Here is a 17,144-nt window from a genome sequence, read left to right on the forward strand (position 1 = left end):
CCTAAAAGCATGAGAACCTTAAACAACTTTCATAGCAAATATTTTAAGGAATAACATGAGCATAGTTGGGTTAGGTTCTAAATTTCCTAAGCCCTTGAACATGATGTGGCCGAATGTTATAGAGCATGTAATTTAATTTCCATGCAATAATAAACATAAGAACATTAAGTTAGTTTCATAACATTTCATCAAGGAGGTCATGAGCATCTTAGACTTGTTTTAAATTCTCCTAGGCTTCAAAAACTAAACATGGCCGAACCTTCATGGACATGAAATAGAATTCAACTTAACATACAATCATGGGCATATCATAATAGTTTCATATCTTATCTTAGGGAGATCATGGCATGCTTAGTTTTAAATTAAAGCTCTCCTAGGCCCTTAGTTCTACCATGGCCGAATACTCATGAATCTAAGTTCTACCAAACATTTTAACATAGAGACATGAGATAAATCCTTATCATAAAATACATGTTACAAGAAAAATATCGAGCATATCAAATTTAGATCTTTTCATTCCCTAGGTCCTTCCTTTGGTTTTATCTTGGTTGGAATTCTTCATGATGTTTTCTTAGATTTTTATGTAACCGAATCTTCATAGAACAACAAGAGCTATTGTACCACAGGTGAGGGAAACTTACATCCTTTCGCTTGTGGTTTTCCTTAGAGAGAAAAGTGTTCTAGGTGTCAAGGAAGGAGGAAGCTTCTTCTTCTTGTACCTCCTTTTGTTTCCTTTTCTTGTAAGGGCTAGAACTTGAAGGTTTCTTCTCGGAAATTAGCTTTCTTGGAGAAGAACTTAACTTAGCTATTGGAATGAGGAGAGGGAAGTTTTCTTGGTTCGGTGAAGAATGAAGAAGGGAGAAGGAGGAAGAAGAAAATGAATTTAATCCCTTGTTTTTCTTCTCTAAACCTATTTATCCCTTTGCCAAATGAAACATGTCCTCATTCATTCCCTCAACTCCTCTTTTCCCCCACTCATTTAATTCCCACGAAAATAGAGAGAGGGAGGGAAGTAGACAATCCCTCTTTTGCTTGCTCCTTTTCTTAACCAAGAGGGAAAAGAAGGTAAGCAACTTGGTTTTCTCTTGCTCTTTTTGCTTAGTTTTATTTTCTCCCTTAACTAAATTTTTCATTCCTTTCTATCCAATTATTTCTCCTTATCCTAATGGTTATCATTCATCAATTTATCTCCATCAATTGTGGGAGGTTCAAGGTTCAATCCTTGACCTCACCTCTTCTTATTCTATATTTTCTTTTGTTTTTATTTTCCTTTTTCTCTTATTCTTCTCATTTCTTTATGCTCTAAGGAAAATAATATTCATATACTTATCGTATAATTTCGTGGGTGTTACAGTACCTCATACCTCATAAAAAGTTCGTCCTCGAACTTAGAATAGTGATGGATACTTCTGTCTCATATCATCTTCTCGTTCCCACGTGGCTTCTTCGTATCGTTGGTTTTGCCATAGAACCTTTACTAAGGGTACTTCCTTGTTCCTTAGTCTTTTGACATCTCGATCCAATATCTGAATTGGTCGGCTCTCGTAAGTTAGGTCCTCTTGCACTTGTACTGCCTGGGGTTCGATTACTTGATCCGTGCTCGGAATGCATTTCTTTAACATCGAAACGTGGAACACGTTGTGGATGGCTGACATCTCTTGAGGCAGCTCTATTTCATAAGCTACTTTGTCGATTCTTTTCAGAACTCGGTATGGTCCCACATAACGTGGGCTTAGCTTTCTCTTCTTACCAAACCTCATTACCCCTTTCATAGGAGCTACTTTGAGAAATACCGAGTCTCCGACACTGAATTCCAATGGCCTTCGTCGCTTATCTGCATAATTCTTTTGTCGACTCTGAGCAGTTTCTATTCGTTGGTGGATGTTCTGTATAGCCTGAGTGGTGTTATCGATGAACTCGGTCTGGAATCCCATCTCCTTCTTTTCACCGCCTTCGTACCAACATATAGGGGATCTGCATTTCCTCCCGTACAGAGACTCGTAAGGTGTCATCCCAATAGTAGCCTGGTAACTATTGTTGTAGGCAAATTCCGCCAGGCATAAATATCGGCTCCAGCTTCCCTTGAAGTCTAATGCACATGCCCGTAACATATCTTCTAGCACTTGATTAACCCTTTCTGTTTGTCCGTCGGTCTGAGGGTGAAAGGCAGTACTGAACAATAGCTTCGTACCAAGAGTCTTCTGAATGCATTCCCAGAAATGTGAAACGAAACGACCATCTCTGTCTGAAAGGATGGTCTTTGGGATCCCATGTAGTCTAACAATTTCCTTGACATATAATTGAGCCAGTTGCTCAATCGAATAAGTCATTTTGATTGCTAGAAAATGGGCGGATTTAGTTAATCTATCCACAATTACCCATATGGTGTCATAGCCGTTTGTTGTCTTGGGTAATCCTGCTACAAAGTCCATAGAGATATCTTCCCATTTCCATTCTGAAATTTGGACAGGCTGCAGTAATCCTCCCGGTCTCTGATGTTCTGCTTTAACCCTCTGACAGGTCAGGCAAGTACCGACATACTGAGCCACATCTCTTTTCATACCGGACCACCAAAATTTCTTTTTCAAATCTTGGTACATTTTAGTGGATCATGGGTGCATTGGATAGGGTGTTGAATGAGCTTCCTCTAGTATCCTTCTTCGGAACTCTGGATCCTCGGGAATACATAATCGGTCCCTGAGGTATAATATTCCATTGTCCGCGATCCGGAATCCGTCATTCTTTCCTTCTAGGGTTTCTTGTTTAATCCTTTGGAGACTTTGGTCACTGGTTTGTTTCTCTAATAGATTATCGAATAATGTGGGTGCTATGGTCATGGTAGAGAGCTGCCCAGACATATTTTCGATCCATTGACTAGTAATATCTCTCGGTCTCCCAATAATTTCGAACATTGATTCGCCTTTAGCATCAGATATAGCTTTGGTATATTGACTAAAAGTAGGTAACTGACCTGTGACGACAGTAGTGGCGTTCGCCCCATCTTCTTTAGTAAGCGAGAAAACCCTGGCGTTCGTCGTAGTTGGTGGAGCTTCCAATCTCCCTTGGCTAATCGGTGTTCCCTCAATAGTGGTTTGCATCTGATGTAGTTGTGAGGGGGTATTCTTGTTTTGGTTGTTCTGCTGGGGTGGTGCCTGGAACCGGTTGGTGCAGTCTCTGGCCAGATGTCCTTCTCCTCCGCAATTATAGCACCTTCTGGTACCCTTATGACATACTCCGGAATGCAGCTTTCCGCAAATAGTGCACTGGGGGTACTTCGGTTGCTTATTCACTGAGTCACCTTTTGCATTGTCCCATTGTTTCCTTTTACCAGTGGAGGTCCCTTTCCAGCTTGTTTTATTACTTGAGGATCTCTGTCCTTCTGTTCGGACCTGACTCTTATTCCTGTTCATTATATTCTAATAATGTTTTGTGATGAGGGCACTACTGACCAATTCCTCTGTAGTCTGAGGTCGATTAACTCCGCCGGCCACGTTTAGTGCTATTTCGGGTCGAAGCATCTTCAACATCAGTCTGACCCTTTCTCTTTCTGTGCGAACCAATTCTGGACATAGGCATGCCAAACGGTTGAAGCGTTTTACTGCTTCGTTTACTGATAGGTCACCTTGCCGAAACTCGGTGAACTCGTCATAGTGTCGGTTCGTCACTTGCATATGGAAGAACTCCTCGAAGAACTCTGTCTCGAAGTCCGTCCAGTTCATCAGATTAATCTATCTCTTTGCTTTCACTCTTTCCCACCACATTCTCGCATCTCCGGAAAAACAGAAAGATACGCACTTGATCTTCTCCGATTCGGGCCAGTCCAGTAGTTCCACTATGCTTTCTACTGTCTTGAACCAACCCTGGGCATCCCATGGCTCGCAAGTACCCGAGAAGTTCTCCTGCTTTAGCCTCAGCCACTGTATTAAGTAGGTCTCCTGTCGAACCACTGGGGCGGGGGCTACCGGTGGTACTGGTGCAACTATTGGCATGACGGGCACTGCATTCTGATTTGCTGGCGGGGTGGCAGGAGTTCCTTGTTGGCCCATTAACGTAGTGATCAGTTGTTGTTGCTCCGTGATCTGACGCTGGAGATCGGTGACTACCTGGTTCAAATCTGGTGGAGTCGGTGTCTCGTCTGCCCAGGTAGTACGTCTCCTAGCCATGCTTATCTTCATTAAATAATAGCAAATTATCGTTATTCCTATTCGGTTGCCATAAGGTTAGTACTATTCCTATCCTACCATCATGCATACCTAAACTAAATAAAAAAGAATAAATAAACATGCATAATATTAAAGCATCATACATCAAACAACAAAAAAAATTAAATTAAGCATATAGATTCTTACTTGGAGCGGCAGGATGGAGGCTTGACATGTGTGTAGTGAAATGGCTAAACTTGGCTCTAATACCAAACTGTAACGCCCCGCCCCTTCCTGCTCTAGATGACGGGGGTTACTTATCCTTTCTTCTTAAAAACAGCGGAAGTCTTATCTATAATATATATATATATATATATATATTATTTACTTTTTTTTTCCTAACCTTTCTTTTATCTTTTTATCACATCATCATCAACTACCTATCATAAGAGTCACATAACATGCTTAACATAAAATTTAAACCATAATACTAAAGAGCATGATGAAGTGCCATAGAGTTATAAAGAAAATAACATGAACATAATTCTTATTAACTAGAAGCAGGTTTTCTTCTTTAGCCAAGTCACTACTACACACGTCCTTCTTGCCCCCTCCTGCTGCTCCCTTAATACATCCATTCTTTGCCCTATTCCCTAGGTCCTTCCTTTGGTTTTATCTTGGTTGGAATTCTTCATGATGTTTTCTTAGATTTTTATGTAACCGAATCTTCATAGAACAACAAGAGCTATTGTACCACAGGTGAGGGAAACTTACATCCTTTCGCTTGTGGTTTTCCTTAGAGAGAAAGTGTTCTAGGTGTCAAGGAAGGATGAAGCTTCTTCTTCTTGTACCTCCTTTTGTTTCCTTTGCTTGTAAGGGCTAGAACTTGAAAGTTTCTTCTCGGAAATTAGCTTTCTTGGAGAAGAACTTAACTTAGCTATTGGAATGAGGCGAGGGAAGTTTTCTTGGTTCGGTGAAGAATGAAGAAGGGAGAAGGAGGAAGAAGAAAATGAATTTAATCCCTTGTTTTTCTTCTCTAAACCTATTTATCCCTTTGCCAAATGAAATATGTCCTCATTCATTCCCTCAACTCCTCTTTTCCCCCACTCCTTTAATTCCCATGAAAATAGAGAGAGGGAGGGAAGTAGACAATCCCTCTTTTGCTTACTCCTTTTCTTAACCAAGAGGGAAAAGAAGGTAAGCAACTTGGTTTTCTCTTGCTCTTTTTGCTTAGTTTTCTTTTCTCCCTTAACTAAATTTTTCATTCCTTTCTATCCAATTATTTCTCCTTATCCTAATGGTTATCATTCATCAATTTATCTCCATCAATTGTGGGAGGTTCAAGGTTCAATCCTTGACCTCACCTCTTCTTATTCTATATTTTCTTTTGTTTTTATTTTCCTTTTTCTCTTATTCTTCTCATTTCTTTATACTCTAAGGAAAATAATATTCATATACTTATCGTATAATTTCGTGGGTGTTACAGAAATAGGGTTGGCAGTTGCGAGACAAGCAGCTGGTACAGTGGCAACGCGTGGAGAGAAGATGATGATGGTGGCTGCGGACGGCTGCATTGATGATGGCCAGCACAGACAGTGATGCCGGTGATCGACGATTGGCGGTGGGCAGAGACGGCAAAGGGAGTGACAGCAATGTGTCTGGGATAGAGAATCATAAGAGGGGGAAGGGGGTTTCGGTGAAGAGTAGGAAAGGACGTTTAGCGGCATTTTATACTTAGGTCTAAGTTAATTAAACCCTTTGTTCCTCAATCAACTCTCAACTTAATGAGTATTCTAAACAGATTTTCTCTAAGCCGAATAGCTTTATCCTCTTAAACGATTCATACGGATTCCGTTTAAATCTTGAAAAATTTCTAATAAAGCTAATAAGATTATTTATCCGATAACACTTATTATTTAATTTCCGGATCTTACAGATATACTACTAGGTGTCACTCATGATCGTTCTATAATTAAGTTGTTAATTATGGATGGCCAAGATAAACCAGGAACCTATTGGGTCACACGTACTAACGAGTCTCTAAAAGATGTAAAATAAGTTAAAGAATAGGATTCTTAGATCAAGAGATAAATATTTGATTGAACTATACATAAAATAAATATGGAAACATTTATCATAATGGAAGCACGGATTGGCTACATCTCTTATGGTTGAACTATATTTGGTTTAATCATGAATTAGTCATCAACCAACTTAGTTTAGTTGTGAACCAAACCAAGGGTTAATAGCTAATTTTTGGTTAAGGGATAATGGGTTGGATTTGGACTTTCTAATCCAATTCATTAAAGAGGATAATATATTGATATAAGTGAGAGAGAATTAGATAGAAGTTTCATCATTTGGTTGATTGACTTTTGGAAACTCAATCCTCCTCTCCTTCTCCTCTCTCTCCCACCGCCAACAAGAGGGCTCTCCCTCTTGTTGCCATAACCACCACAAGGGAGAAAAACTCTCCCTTGTGTGTTTCTCTTCTTCTTCCTCTTGATCCCTCTTCTTCTCTCTTGACTAGTAACTTCCGAAGGAGAGACTTGTACTGAAGGAGTTGCCTTAAGGAACTTGGTGTGGATACGAATAGAGGTGAGGTTCAACAATGTCGCTACAATTGATGCCCTTCTCGTTGCAGATCATCTGTAAGGTATATATAGCGTAAATTTACTTCTCGTAAAATTTTAATTATGTGATCATGTTTAGCATGTTGTATCTTTGTATGCGTGTGATGTATGTGATTTAATAATTAGGAATTATTATTATTTTATTTTCTGTTATGCATGTTAAGAAATGTGTTCTAGCACGCACCCGCATTGGGTATATTCCAACAATGGTATTAGAGCATGATCGTGCTTCAGCATGATCATAAAATTATTTTACTATTCACAATTAGTGTTGTAATTAATTTTAAAATTTTTTAGAATTATTAAGACTTTTTCTATTTTTTGAAGTTTCCTAAATTGTTAGAAAATTCTATTTTTAAAAAATTTCTGATATAATTTTAGAAAAATAAATTTAGAAATATTCTGTTAATTTAGAAATTGAAATTTTCCTAATTTGTTAGGTAATACCAAATATGAAAATATTCTAAAATTAAAAAAAAAATCAGATCTGAAATATTCTAAATTAAATTATAGAATTATTTTTTCTTGAATTTTTAGATTTATTAAAATATTTCATTTTTAGAAAGTTTTCTAAATTGTTAGAAAATACTAAAATTGGAAAGATTTGAAAAATCATTAAAATCCAGATTTGAGATATTCAAAATTAAATTATAAAATTAATCTTTTCTGGAATTTTCAAATTTATTAAAATATTCTATGTTTAGAAAATTTCCTAAATTTTTAGGAAATACCAAATTTAAAAACTCATAAAAAAAATACAGATTTGAATTATTCTGTAATAAATTAAGAAATTTTAATTACTTATTTTCTAAATTGTTAGAAAAGTAATTTTAAAATTTATTTTTCAAAATAATTAAAGATTCTTGATTGATAAAAAGATTCTAGATGAAATATGTTAATTAAATTTAGAAATTAGTTTTCTAATTTGATTAGATAAATCTTGATTTATTTAAATCAGATTTATAATATATTTTAATTTTTAAAATAGAATTATAACATATATAAATTTATGACATGTTCATACCATATTGTATGTCATGTAGATGTATTAATTATGACATAATTAGATTTTGTCATGCGTGTGATGTGATTAGATCTTACCATATGTGTGATGTGTCATGTTATGTTATGCATGCGATGTGTCATGTCTGTCATACGTGTGACATGCAATGTCATCATTTATGTCATGTATGTAGTGTCATGTAGATAGAATATTTACATAATGTAGATGAGACCAAATCCCTTATTCAATATTAAAACCTACATCTTCTGTTAATATGGTAAGAACCAGAGTTTAAGTTCTTGTTTGAGTTGTTAGCCAAAGTCAATCTCAAATTTGAAATTAAATATGTTCAAACTATAGAGATACAATCTCATGATTAACGGGTCGATTTTAAACTTGAAGCGCTGATTTGTTGTGCCAAAGTCATGATCAATGTGGATAGAGGTGAAGTTAGGTGATATGCATTTGATGTATACTTGTTAATGTGTTAACAACCCGATGTTTGTGCGAAGATCAATTAGTTACTAGTATAATGTGATAGTTGCATATAAGTGATATGCAATCGGTAAACTTGTTACCTACCGCTATAGCTAAGAATGACTTGTTGACCAAAGTCAAGATTATTCTTATCTGTAGTGGATATTAACCCACTTGAAGAAAACCTACCATCTTCTGAATTCAAAAATAAGGGTATTTGAATTTGATAAATAAGCGAGCTTTTATATAAATTGTTTATATAAATAATATCATGTCTCTCATACATTCTCGTTTTTCTATTTCTAGGTTAATCATTTAATTATGGCTTCTGTTAATCTGTGTTAGATTTTGGACTCAAATAAACTAACTATGCCGAATTTCTTGGACTGATTTTGAAATTTGAGAATTGTTCTCAAAGCTGAGAAACTAGCTTATGTCCTTGATCAGCCTCTTATCAAGTCTTGATGCCAATGCAACTGCGGACCAATTATTGGCTCTTCAGAAACATAAGGATGATTCTATACTTGCAAGTTGTATCATGTTAGCTTCTATGACTCCTAAACTACAGAAACAACATGAGTATTTAGATGCTTATGATATTGTCTATCATCTTCATGAACTATTTGATGAGCAAGTTAGATCCAAAAGGTTCAAGGCCTCTAAGCTTCTCTTTTGCTCAAAGATGTAGGAGGGTTTATCCACAGTATAATATGTACTAAAGATGAACGACTACATAGAGCGTTTAGCATCACTCAATTTTACAATGGATCATAAGTTAAGTATTGACTTAATTCTACATAGTTTACATAAAAGTCATCATAATTTATGATGAACTATCGGATGAACAATTTGGAATCGATCATTCCCTAAATGATTAATATGCTCGAGACTGTAGAGCTTTCTATTAAAGGTAAACAGAAAATTATGATATTAGTAGACTTCTCCAAGAAAGATTCTAAAAGGAACCCAAAACATCAGGCTAAGGGGAAGAGCAAAAAGGTCAAGACAGTAGAACTGGCACAAAAAGGCACATGCCATCATTGTGGCAAGATGGGACACTAGTGAAGAAACTGTAAGATCTATCTTGAGTCTGTGAAGAAGAATAAGGCATCCGATGCCCCATCCTCTTTAGGTATTTTCATTATTGATTGTCATGTTATTTCTTCAAACACTTAGATATTAGATACTGGGTGTGACTCACATATATGTAATGACATAGAGGGGCTAAGGAATAGCAGAAGACTCGTCAAGGGAGAAACAAGTCTGTGAGTTGGGAATGGAGCAAAGGTTGCTACAGTCACCATCGGAACATACTTGTTATAGCTTCTTACTGGACTTGTCTTAGAACTAGATAATTGTTATTTTATTCCCGCATTAATAAAGAACAGTATTTCTATTTCTTGCTTAAATAGAAAAGGTTTCCATTTGACTTTTAGTAACAATTATTGTTATATAACATTGAATGTTGTTTTTTATGGCACTGAAACTTTATGCAATGATATCTACGCGTTAGATACATCTAGTGACGCATTCAATATCGATACGAGCAATAAATGTGGCCAATTCGATAATCAATTAACATCTTATTCGTGGCATTGTCACCTTGGCCATATAAGCAAGAAATGCATGTCCAAATTACAAATGATTGCAGTGCTCGAATCATTTGAATTAGATACATTTGATACATGTGATTCATATTTAAAAGGTAAGATGACAAAGATACCTTTTTTGGAAAAGATAAACAAGTTGATGAGCTATTTGGGCTCGTACAAACCAATGTATGTGGACGAATGTCAACTCATGTACTAGGAAATTATAGGTACTTCATTACTTTCATTGATGATCACTCTCGTTATGGGTATGTGTATTTAATTAAACACAAGTCTAAAGTCTTTGAAAAGTTTAGAGAATTCAGAAATGAAGTAGAGAAACAACTTGGTAAAATATCAGGATACTTCGATCCGATCAAGGTGGTGAATATTTAAGTCAAGAGTTTCAAGATTATCTAAGGGACAATGGTGTATTATCTTAATGGACTCCGTAATATACACCACAACATAATGGTATATTGGAAAGGCGTAATCGAACCTTGTTGGATATGGTTAGGTCAATGATGGATCGTGCAAATCTTTCCAAAACCTTTTGGGGTTATGCACTTATGACAGTTGTTTACTTACTAGACAGAGTCCCGACGAAGGCAATCTCAACTACTCTATATGAGGTATGAACTAGTAAGAAAACCCTCATATCTTATTTGAAGATATGAGGATGTCCTGCTTATGTGAAGAGGACTATATCAGACAAGTTGGACACTAAGTCTTATAAGTGTTTATTTATTGGATACCCTAAGGAAACTAAGGGTTACCAATTCTATCACCCCTTAGAACAAAAGGTGTTTGTTTTAAAGCATGCTACCTTCCTAGAGAAAGAATTTATCTTACAAGAAGCAAGTGAGAGTATGGTTGAACTTGATAAAGTTCAAGAGACTCCAATAAACACTAACGAGATGCCTAGTCAAGAACCACAACCAATTATGACATAATCTCCTCGTAGATCAGGTAGGACATGCAATATTCCTGAAGGATATGGAGCTTTTGTAAGAGAATCGAATGGCGTGTTATTCATTGAGGATGAGGAACCTTCTAATTATAAAGAGACTTTGAATAATTCAGAAAAGGACAAGTGGCTTACAGCCATGAAGTCGAAAATGGATTCCATGTATGAAAACCAAGTTTGAAATTTGGTGGACCCACCTGAAGGCATTATGCCTCTAGGATGCAAGTGGATTTTCAAGAAGAAAACCGACATGGATGATAATGTAATTGCCTACAAGGCAAGGTTGATAGAGAAAGGCTTATCGTCAAAGGTAAGACATTGACTATGACAAAACTTTCTCACCTATAGTCATGCTTAAATCCATTCGGATACTCCTGATCATATTAGCTCATCATGATTAAGAGATATAGCAAATGGATGTGAAAACAATTTTCCTTAGCGAAAATCTGCTCGAGGACATGTATATGACACAATCTGAAGGTTTCACATCTGTTAACAAGAATAAAGTATGCAAGTTTCAACGGTCCATTTATGGACTAAAGAACCCATCCAGGAGTTGGAATATCCGTTTTGATGAGGTGATCAAAGAATTTGATTTCTCACAAAATCCAGATGAATCTTGTGTGTATCAAAAAGTTAGTGGGAGTGTAGTCGTATTCCTAATATTATATGTTGATAACATATTGCTTATAGGAAATGATGTGTCAATTTTACAGTTAGTTAAAGTTTGGTTGTCCAAAACATTCTCCATGAAAGACATGAGAGAAGCAACTTACATCCTCGAGATGAAAATCTATAGAGATAGATCGAAAAGGTTGCTTGGTCTTTCACAATCGACATATATAGACAAAGTGTTAAAACGGTTTAGCATGTCTAAATCTAAAAAAGGTTTCATACCTATGAGGCATGGAATTCACCTTTCGAAGTCTATGTGCCCACGCACAAAAGACGAGAGGATTTGCACAAATAAGATATCTTATACGTCCGTAATAAGATCTATCATGTATGCTATATTGTGCACAAGGTCTGATGTCTCGTATGCTCTGACTGTTACGAGTATATACCAATCTGATCTAGGAATGGATCATTGAATGACTATCAAGATGATCCTTAAGTATTTGAGAAGAACTAAGGATATGTTCTTGGTATATGTAGATGGTGATATGATCATATGAGGATATACAGATGCAAGTTTTCAAATGGACAAGGATGACTCTAAGTCCCAATCTGGATTCATATTCATATTAAATGGAGGCACAATTAGTTGGAAAAGTTCCAAGCAAGATACTATTGCAAATTCTACCTGTGAGGTGGAATACATTGCAGCTTCAGAAGCAACAAAAAAAGTAGTTTTGATCAAGAAGTTCGTTACTGAACTCGGAGTGGTTCCATCCATTGTTGAAGCATTACCTGTTTACTGTAACAACACTGGAGCCATTGCACAAGAAAAGGAATCTAAGTCTTATCAGCGATCAAAACATGTTCTTCACCGCTATCATCTGATCAGGTAGATCATTAGTATGAAAGAAATACAGCTCAAGAAAATTTCCACTAAAAGAAACCTAGTGAATCCTTTGACAAAGAATCTACCACAAAGCAAGTTTAAGAGTCATGTCCATGATTATGGTTTAGGACACTGTAACGATTGGCATTAGGTTAAGTGGACGTGTTAGATTTTAAGGGATGTCCTAAGGTAATCGCCTTACGATTTTTACTAAATATAGATTCACTATTTGAGTACATATTATATATTTGATTATCTTAAACTCATTTACTGAATATCCACAATACAATTCATAGCATGAGAGAAATTGTAATTGGATCACAACTAGTGATTATCTTTATATGTGTAATTATGAACGTATTGAAATTTCCCTAGACGTCGAATTGATGCATTCGAACATCATTAATTCTGTAAGATTAGCATGGGTTATAATCCTTATTTTGCCAAGCAGTTGTTTTCTCACTGGCTAGAGACATTGGGATGTCGAGAGTTAAACGTGGATACTAATTATGGTAACTAGTTCATTAGAGTGACTCGCTGTAAGACATCATATGATTATCTATATATAGAGAGAGATATATCTATGAAGCTCTTATTGTAGCTCGAGTGTAAGTTTCCTTTGACCTGAGCTATACAAGTCATTTTGGTCATGGAGACTTATACTTTGACATCTTAAGCAAGCACCTCATTAAGTTAGGGACCCGGGAAGATTGGGTATAAGTTAAAATACCCGAAGATGTTTAGATAGACCATAGAGGATTCACCACTCCTTGTGAGGGGACGTATACCCTATGCCCACTCGTTAGGATTATTACTCAAAGTCTTTGGCCAAAGCATCACATGTTAAGAGTGTGAGACTCTTAGACACATGTACAAGTAATTTGAATCCGTAAAATGAGGAAGTATTACTTGAACTAGGTGTGACATAGTCAGTCTAGTGGGGCAGACACATAAACCATATCCTAAACTAAGTGGATATAAGACGAGTAAAAGGAACAAGGTACGACTCACTATAGTTGTTGTAGGGTTTAGAATTAGTTCTAAGATCAACTATAATTTTTCGGCTAATTGGGGATCATGATGTACTATTAGGTGTCACTCATGATCATTCTATAATTAAGTAGTTAATTATGGACGACCAAGATAAACCGGGAATATATTAAGCCACACACACTAATGAATCTTTAAAGATGTAAAACAAGTTAAAGAATAAATATTCTTAGATTAAAAGATAAATGTTTGGTTGTATCATACATAAGACAAATATGAAAATATTTGTCATAATGAAAGCACGGATGGACTACACCTCTTATGTTAGAGTTGAACCATATTTAGTTTAATCATGAATTAGTCATGAACCAACTTAGTTTAGTTGTGAACCAAACCAAAGGGTTAATGAGTTAATTTTTGGTTAAGAGATAATGAGTTGAATTTGGGTTTTCTAATACAACTTATTAAAGAGAATTATATATAAATGTAATTGAGAGAGAATTAGATAGAAGTTTCATTATTTGATTGATTGACTTTTGGAAACTCAATCCTCCTCTCCTTCTCCTCTCTCTCTCGCTGCCAACAAGAGGGCTCTCCCTCTTGTTGTCGTGACCACCAAAAGGGAGAAAAATTCTCCCTTGTATGCTTCTCTTCTTCTTCCTCTTAATCCCTCTTCTTCGCTTGTGGCTAGTAACTTCCAAAGAAAAGGCTTGTACTTAAGGAGTTGTCTTGAGGAACTTGGTGTGGATACGAATAAAGGCAAAATTTGACAATGTCGCTATGGTTGATACTCTTCTCATTACAGGTCATCTATAAGGTATACCTAGCGTAAATTTACTTCCCGTAAAATTTTAATTATGCGATCATATTTGACATGTTGTATCCTTGTATGTGTATGGTATGTGTGGTATAATTATTAGAAATTATTATTATTTTATTTCCTACTGCGCCACTATTGCATGGATTTGGCGCACCCTTACCTAATTTATAGGCAGTCTTTTGGCTAATATTAAGTGTAATATTTGTTCTTATCAGTTTAATATCTGATATAAAGAATTAAATTAATTTTTTTATGAAGGAGAGTCTGTTAACCGCACATGTTCATGTATTATATTACACACGCAACTAGGAGCGGAGCCACGTATAGTTTTGGTGGGATGTTATCCCACCTCAATTTTTTATAAGTACCCCTAGAGGTATATAAAATTATAAAAATATTAGAATCTTGCCTCCACTAAAAAAAAAAGTAGGGGCAATACTCAAAAATTAAAATTATTTTCTATATGTCAATTCTTCTTCCCTCATATCTTTTCCCTACATTGCCCCACCTAGTATAAGAGACCTAGCTCATGCAACGCATATGCACGATCGCTACTATAAATTTAAAAATCAACCATCCACATAACAATCAATTGATATTGCATCATCACAACTGTATATTAAAAATCAATTAGTTGGTTCAATTTATTTGATTTTAGTAATAAATTTTGGTTCAATAATGATACGGGATATTACGGGTAGACTCAGATATGATGTAGCAGTCAAAGTCAAGGTTATGTGATAATCAAAGTCAAGGTGACGTGGTAGTCAAAGTCAAGGGGGGCGTAGCTAGTGTGTCACTCACAAGAGGATTTTGTTCTTTGCCAAGTGCTAAGACCTTCACTACATAGACGACCGGCCAATAGCTGATCGGACCTGGGGGACCTAGGCCTTCGGTACGACGACAACCGGCCTAGTAGTCGGTCAGACCTAAAGGATTTAGGCCTTCAGTATGAGGACGATCGACCTAGGAGCCAATTGGACCTAAGGAACTTAGTGCTCCATTCCTGTATTAAGACATCTATTATATTTCCGATCATTCGATAGCCGACTGATTTTAAGAGATGTCTAACCTACCACAAAGTTTGTCGGTCATACGTTCGTCTGGAGTAAGGGGATCCAGCTTCCCACTCTCAGTATAAATTTTTCAGCATATGATCGATCGACCCAACTGTCGGTCGACCCTATGGGGTTTCTCACATGTCAGTCCTCCCTCATATAGTCAATCGGTAATAACTCTAGTTAGATTTATACAGCTTAACATGTCCGTCGCTTATACGTACAGAAGATAAAAGTGTAAAGTAATTTTCCTTATAAACTCGGTCGGACTTCCAAATCTCAGGTTCTCACTTCAAAGGCAAGTCTTTGATCATGTGGACAATCAACTTAAAGTACCGATCAAATCTCTTAGGACTCAACTCCCCATTTCTTAGAGACAAATATCCCGGTATATGGTTGGTCGATCATAGAACCGACCGGACCTAGGGGACTTTGCTTCATATTACTTCAAGAGCAGATCTTCAGCATCACCTAGTGCATAATCGAGCAGCTTAAGAGAAGGATGGTTATACAGTCAGCCGGTTTAAAGATTCAGTTGAGATACACTCAACAGACAACATGGTCAGAAAATCACAATAACCCGTTAGAGTAATAATCATCTGTCAGAGAATATTCCTCTATTGTAATATGAGCATTCAATGGAACCTTCTTCAAAGGTGACTTTACACCTTCCATCAGTTAACATATTATGACAGTATATTCCTTTAACCGTCTCATTAATGGTGTAAGTTACAAAAGAAGTGCACATATGGGTAATAGAAGATTCCTCAGATGGTGACTGTACCTCAGAAGCGCTTTCCAATTTACTCTGATGGCTATTAAAAAATTTTTATAAGATCAGATTAATCATCTTAGAATTAGTCAATGTAAATTAAATAAACGGGGTCAATTACAAAATAATAAAAAAAATAATGACAAAAGAGTCGTCACTAAGCCTGTGCCCACAGTTAATGGGCTTTGGCCCAACAACCGTTGGAGAGTTAGCCCGAGAATTACTGATTGAGAGTTCCACTTGTACGTGGGACCAACCGGGTTTGTTTCGACATCATGAACCAGGTAAACAGGCCATGCCATGCATAGATGATATTGACAGATAGACCGGCCAAGCAGCTCGTAGTCTAATAATTCTGTCATCTGCAGGGGGGGAACGCGTGGGAGATTGCACTCATGCAAACTCTACCACATTTGCATGGCTCCATCTGGATGGCTTTTGTGCCTACCGTAAATGCATGAGCGATCAAACCAGTCTCTCTTTGAAAGTTTGACCACACCAAGTTGTCCACCAGATCTCACCCGAGTTTGACCAGTCCAAGCGATAAGTCAAATGATCCAGACCTCTTCCTCTCTTTTCTGTCTGCAGCCAACTAAACACAGCACGTATTGAGCACAGTACAAGTTAGAGTAGAAGGGAGCTCAGAGCAACAGACAGAGAGAGGCAAAACGTAAAGTTCAGATTATTGCTGCCTGGTCCACTGATGTGATGACTGAGCCAGTGGAGATGGAATGGAACCTTGGGCCTTTTCTTTTATGCTTGACCAACCGAATCCCTACTTTTGTCTTTCTCTTCCTTCAATGCATACACCACCACCCCTCGTGAATTAACCTGTTGAAACCATCTCATTTTGCCTCTTTCCCATAGTTTAGTATAATTCATTTGATCTTTATGTTTGCCTTGGGATTCGCTGGGCGTATCGCGGAAAGAAAAAGGAAAGAAATGGGATCGATCATCAAAGCTTAAGGAAGGTAAGGGACCGCGTACAAAAGAAGACAGGAACAGAAATCATGTTGCTCCGAAGCTTCACTGGGGTCTTAATGTTTCCCCTTCCTCAAAACACTAATCATGTCATGCCATTCTTTGATAAGCCCTCCACCTAATTATCTCAAACAAAGTTGAGCCTTCCAAGGGATGAGGATAGATTTCCTAACAACTATGCTATTGTTCATCTCCAATTCACACGCTT

General features: G+C 36.8%; 1 pseudogene; it reads left to right on the forward strand.

Annotated features, from left to right (window-relative positions):
* The first annotated feature begins 14,285 nt into the window (after positions 1-14,285).
* Positions 14,286-14,447, forward strand: LOC121994810 (annotated as a pseudogene).
* The last annotated feature ends 2,697 nt before the right edge of the window (positions 14,448-17,144 follow it).

The sequence above is a fragment of the Zingiber officinale genome, chromosome 1B (genome assembly GCF_018446385.1).
Source record: "Zingiber officinale cultivar Zhangliang chromosome 1B, Zo_v1.1, whole genome shotgun sequence".
NCBI classification, from domain to species: Eukaryota; Viridiplantae; Streptophyta; class Magnoliopsida; order Zingiberales; family Zingiberaceae; genus Zingiber; species Zingiber officinale.